This window comes from Nilaparvata lugens, chromosome 14 (assembly GCF_014356525.2).
Source record: "Nilaparvata lugens isolate BPH chromosome 14, ASM1435652v1, whole genome shotgun sequence".
Taxonomy (NCBI): domain Eukaryota; kingdom Metazoa; phylum Arthropoda; class Insecta; order Hemiptera; family Delphacidae; genus Nilaparvata; species Nilaparvata lugens.
In genome coordinates, this window is record NC_052517.1 from 10,700,001 (window position 1) to 10,706,434 (window position 6,434).

A 6,434-nucleotide genomic window follows, 5' to 3' on the forward strand; every position below is an offset into this window, starting at 1 on the left:
GTATTACAGTGATTTACAAAATCGCAAAAGCTTGGAAAAAAACAAAACTTAAGAATACTATTGAATGAAAAAGACTAAGAAATTGTCAAAAAACAACTGATTTATTGATAATTAGAAAGACCGGTTTCAGTTATTACACCATTGTCAATCTCTGATAAACATATGAGTTTCAGATAAGTTTTCATATCAAAGATTGACAATGGTGTAATAACCGAATCCGGTCTTTTTAATTATCAATGAATCAGTGGTTTTTGACAATTTCTTAGTCTTTTTCATTCAATATGAATAATTACCACAATATCAACTTCTCAACTACACAAAAAGTTAAGAATACTACATATTATATGATAAAGTGATATCCAATTAATTATTTTGACGTCTTGAGGCTATCATGACAGTTAATCTTTCAAAAAGAGAAAATAAATACAATAAAACTAAACTCCTTCAAGATGACGTTGAACAATTACATACCTGGTTTAAGAATCTGAAACTGAAAAACCATCCTTCACAGTTTCTATAGTGAGGTCCACGTTATAATGGCAGTGGATAAAGGTAGGAGAATAGCGATGCCGATTCTCTGCATTGATTAATTATATTTCTACACTGTCAAAAACATAATTGGCATCGTTGTGGGCCTAGAAAAGGATAGTACCACCGGCTTTGTCGAATGATAGACAAGGATAGCAAAACCAAAGGTGATCAAATACTGTCATTATAACGTGGACCTCACTATAGCAACAATGCTTGTTGGGTACAATACTAAACTTCATACAACTATTTTGAAGAATATATTCTGCTCAATCCAATATTCTATACTTTTAAGTCAATTACGAGCGAGATTTTTTTATCTATAAAATCGTTTGGAATGTTATTTATAATGTAGTTACAATAATATATAAATTAATGCCTGCATATAGTTAGCTTGATGAGTTCTGTGTTAAATCTGTTGTTAGGACGTGTATTATGGGGTATTTTATATATGTATTATTGATTCCATAAAAAAGATCAAGCTCTAAAATATTTGGAATTCAATAAACATCCGTGTAGAATCATGGTCAAATTTTCTACATTCTCTTCTACCTCCTTTCTTCTTCTCTTTCTATCTCCTCCCTTATGTCTTCTCTCTCTCTCTTTCTCCTTTTCTTCTACACCCTAGTCTACAATAACGAAATAACAATGATTATAGGACCAGCTATTAAGACGTAATATTTATACAATGCGAATTTCCAAATGAGGTCAGACGAAAATTAACATACAATGCAGGCTGACAAGTTTTCGCTCTGATAAAAAATAATAATTGTTCGATTATTTGAGAACATGTCTGGAATGTTAAAATCTGTCGGGTTATTTTGGGTGTGTTATGAAATTCGTTTGACACATGGTTAGTTAACCAAGGTTAAGTGCAGATTGTGATTCCGGTAGTTCGGAACACACCTAAATCTGTAGATTTTTGTGACTAAAGTTGTTATAATAATAATATCGAGTGACCTGGCTGGCTCAGGTCTGGTGTCAGAGTTTTCAGGTCGCAACTGATCAATTTCAGGGCCTCTGACATGACCTAACGACTGCTTTTTAGGCAGCCGGGACCGACGGCTTAACGTGTCCATCCGAAACACGGGAGTGGGCCGATATAAATATCTTGCCCGAGCCGGGATTTGAACCCGGGCCTCTGAATCACAAACCCAGCATCTGATCCACTCGACTACGGCCACTCCTAACTAAAATTGTTATTGGTATTTTTCTATAATAAATGGTATATTCCATTTCCATCAACTTTTCTTATTACTATTATTATATACTATATTAACAAGGTTAAGTGAAGATTGTAGTTCCGGTAGTTCGGAACACACCTAAATCTGTAGATTTTTTGTGACTGAAGTTGCCATTGGTATTTTACTATAATAAATTGTATACCGTATTCCATTTTTCTTATTACTATCATATAGAATATTAAAGCTGTGATCACACCATAGTTATTAACAAAATGTTTATTTTTCCGTCCTATAGATTTTATTAGATTGAAGGGAGCAAACACATATGTTCATCATGTGTATGATAAGTTATGTTCAATCTAATAGAATCTTTAAGGACGGAAAAATAAACATTTTGTTAAGCTTTAGTGTCATCGCAGCTTTAGTTTGTTTTTTGGTCCAGCAAAATTATTTATTTGATATGTGAATATTTTCTATATTAGTGATAATAATGTGAAATATTTCTTCTATGTTTGGTTTTAAAGCATCTAAATAGAAAAATCTACTCTGTGAAAATAATTAAGGACTGAAAATTTTGTGAAGTGAACAACTACAAGACGACCTATTTTGGACTATGTGTAACCTTCTCTAAATTTGGGAGAGGAATAGCACAAGTTTACCTTATTTTTTCTCTCCCTATCATGTTGATAATGTACTTCAAATTGTGTAATATTATGTTGAAAACTATTTGGTGTAAGTGCACGTCTAGTGCCAACATACCTGTCATCAAATTTTTGGTTAGAATCGATTTAGTATGTTATTTTGAGAACAAAATCACAAAAATTAAACGGCGGTCACTATTGTTTTCAAATTAAACTAAGTTCAAAGTAGCACAATTTTACATGCATTCACCCTATGAGTAGCAGCCATTTTGATTATTGAAATCATCAAATTAACATCTCAGTTTGTTCCGTTTGTGGTTTAAATTGGAATTTTTTATTGCTTCTTCTCTGTCTATTTGTAAGTTTCGTTTTTTCCTCAGTTGTGATGGTATTATTTCCAAATCCTCTCCCAATAGCAGATATCTTGGTGTAAATTTAGTAGTGCTATGGATTGTCTTGTTGTATTCTGATGTGCAACTTTCCGCTATTTTCGACCACGTCTGCGTTCTTCCTTCTGGACTATTCACTTTGCATCTAATACGATTCACCAATGTCTGGTTTAGCCGCTCATTAAGACCATTTGATTGTGGGCAATCTACCGATGTGAACACCATTGTAACACCTTTTTCGAGTAGGTAATCTCTAAACTTTTTTGATTTGATAGACGCATATTGATCAGCTAATAGGATCTTGACAGAATGGTTTTGTAAGATAGGATCTAGCAAACGAATGTATTCTTTAGTAGTTTGACCGCTAGAGCTTGAAGTGAATGCATATCTAGAGAAGTGATCGACCAATATGTGTAGGTATCGTTTTGTTGAGTTGTTTCCACCAAACCCTCCAACAGTATCTATCGACATGATCTCATACGGTTCACTAGCTGGACCCAATTGTGAAAGTAATCCTATTGAGCGACCTCTTCTTGTTTTATTCTTCTTACATATATGACACGAATCACAATAGCGCTTGACCATTTCATCCATGTTGGAAAAGTAGTAATGTGGACGTATGTGTAATAGTGTGTGGTGAGTTCCGATATGTCCTAGTTGAAAATGAATTTTCTCAATCAATTCTTTACCCTTTTCTTGAGAAAGGAAGATTCTTTTGTTTCCTTTCATACATTTGTAGAATATTTCCTCTTTATATTCAACATTCCTATTATTCATTATTGCTTCTTTGTTTTTTTCTTGATCGTCTTTTATTTCTTGTATAGATATCAAATTCACAACTGTTAAAATGTCTTCATTTCCTTCAAAGTGCTCTAAAACTGGATTTCTTGATAAAGTATCTGCTTCAACATTTCCTTTTCCTGGGCTATATATCAATGTGAAATCATATTGCGATAGGTAGTATACAAGATCTCCCAATTCTTCATCGGTTCGTGCTTTCACTCTAAGATTCTCCAATGGTTTGTGGTCTGTGATCACTGTAAACTTCCGTCCTATCAACCAATATTGCCAATACATAATTGTCTCTTTTATAGCCATACATTCCAGATAAATAGCTTTTTTCTTCTTTTGAGCAGGGCTCAGTTTTTTTGAAAAATATGCTACTGGATGAAGCTCATTATTTTCTTTTGGTTGTTTCAGTACTGCTCCAAATCCCTCTCCACTGGCATCGGTGAAAATGAATACTGGTTTTTCATAATCATAAATTTGTAATACGGGACTAGAACATAAGTATTTCTTCACGTTTTGGAAAGCTTTATCACATGTCTCTGACCAGATAAAAGGTATGTCCTTCCTCAGTAGATTGTGTAAAGGTTCTAGAACTTTCACTGCATTCTCTATGTATTTATAATAGAAATTTATTTTCCCCAAAAACTGGCGTACATTCTTCTTGGTTTTCGGTTGTGGGAAATTTTCAATTGCTTTGAGATTGTCATTGAGTGGACGGACTGAGTTATTTTCAATTATGTGTCCCAAATATTTAATTGAACTCCTTGCAAAGTTACATTTTTCCAATTTCAGCTTGAACCCTTCTTTATAAACCGCATCAAGTACGAGGTTTATATGTTTCAAGTGTTCCTCAAATGTCTTTGAAAATATTAAAATATCATCAATGTAGCAAGTACAAAAATCAGTCAACTTATTTTTTTGTAAAGTGTTACCCAATATTCTTTGAAAAATTGCAGGCGCGGTCTTCAAACCAAATGGTATCCGTAACCATTGATAATGGCCTTCGTGGGTCACAAATGCAGTTTTCATTCTGTCTTCTTTTTTTATTGGTATTGTCCAGAATGCTGAATTAACATCAAGTACTGTGTACCATTTACAATTACCAGCCTTCACTGTTATATCTTCTATTCTTGGGAATGGTTGTGGCTCTGGAAGACGCAATCGTTGGATGGAAGCCATGCAGAGTCTGGATTTCACTCACTCCAGCAGAAAATCATGGAGTCTACTCCGAAAGCTGAGTGGGAACACAAGATCCATAAAAAGAGCGGATGTGACTCCTGATCAAATAGCTGACATCTTCCAGGAAAATGGTGATATAGATGTGCCCCCAAAGCTGAAAGCTCAAATGAAGCGGAAACTACAGAAGGAGCTGAAAAACTGCATGCAACAATCCTTTTTGGCTGAGTTGGTAAGTTCTGAAGAGATTATAGCTGCCATTAAAAAGATGAAAGGCAATAGAGCACCAGGAGTTGATGGAGTTCTGCCTGAGTTTATCAAGAATTTAGGACCTAAAGCTATAATGTGGCTCTCAAAGTATTTTTCTGAAGTAATGGCTAGAGCTGAGCTCCCCAAATCCTGGAAACAAACAAAGGTCGTAGCAGTATTGAAGCCAGGAAAAGATCAAAGAGATCCAAAAAGCTATAGACCAATAGCCCTGTTGTCAGTTGTGTACAAACTTTTTGAACGAGTCCTACTGACAAGAGTAGGGAGCAGAATGGATGAGTGTTTGTCAGAGGAGCAGGCTGGTTTCAGGGAGGGTAGGAGTTGTGAGGAACAAGTATTGGGGCTCACAACTTACATTGAGCATGGGTTTGAGAGAAACCTCAAATCAGGAGCCGTATTTCTGGACCTTAGTGCAGCATATGACACAGTGTGGAGATCTGGTCTTCTTCTGAAGTTAGCAAGGATTCTGAAATGCAAGGCAACCGTCAATCTCTTTGGAGCTATTTTGAGAGACCGTACATGCAGAGTGTCTCTTTATGGTAAACTCAGCACTATAAGAAGATTACAAAATGGTTTACCTCAAGGATCGGTTCTTTCACCAATTTTGTTCAATGTTTACACTGCAGACCTGCCTGTTACTCAATCACGCAAGTTTATTTATGCCGATGACATTGGGCTTGTTACTCAAGGTCGAAATTTTGATCAGCTCCAAATTGTGTTGAATGAGGACTTAGAGTTAATGGCAGAATACTTCCAGCAGTGGTTCTTGAAGCCAAACCCGTCCAAAACTGTCTCAACAATATTCCATCTCAGTAACCAGCATGCAAAAAAGACAATTGATCTCAGGTTATGTGGCAAAAGAATATCTCATCAGGAAGCTCCCCGTTACCTAGGAGTCAGACTTGATAGATCCCTCACATATCGACAACATCTGCAGGGGTTGAGAGATAAACTGAAGACAAGGCTAAATATCATCAGCAAACTTGCGGGAACAACCTGGGGTTGTGACATGAATGCCCTTCGAACATCAAGTCTTGCACTTCTGTACAGCACAGGGGAGTACTGCTCTTCTGTCTGGGCTCGCAGCAGACATGTTGAGAAATATGATACAGTTTTCAATGAAACTATGAGGAAGATTAGTGGGACATTGAGACCAACAGAGACTGAGTGGTTGCCTGTGCTCAGTAACATCATGCCTCCAGATCTCAGAAGGTTGGAGAAGAAGAACAAGTTCATTTCCCAGTTACAACACATTCATGAGGATCTCCCAGTCTCAAGAGATTTGGCTAACCCTCCACCAAGGCGCCTCAAGTCAAGAAGATACTTGAGACTTGACGAGCAAGAGGAAATTAGAAGTGCAAGGGAGTTATGGAGACTGAGATGGTTGCAGGGAGAGGTCAGGAACAAAGGCCTTGTGGATGACCCAAATGACATTGTTCCTGGCACCCAGCTGAGACGTA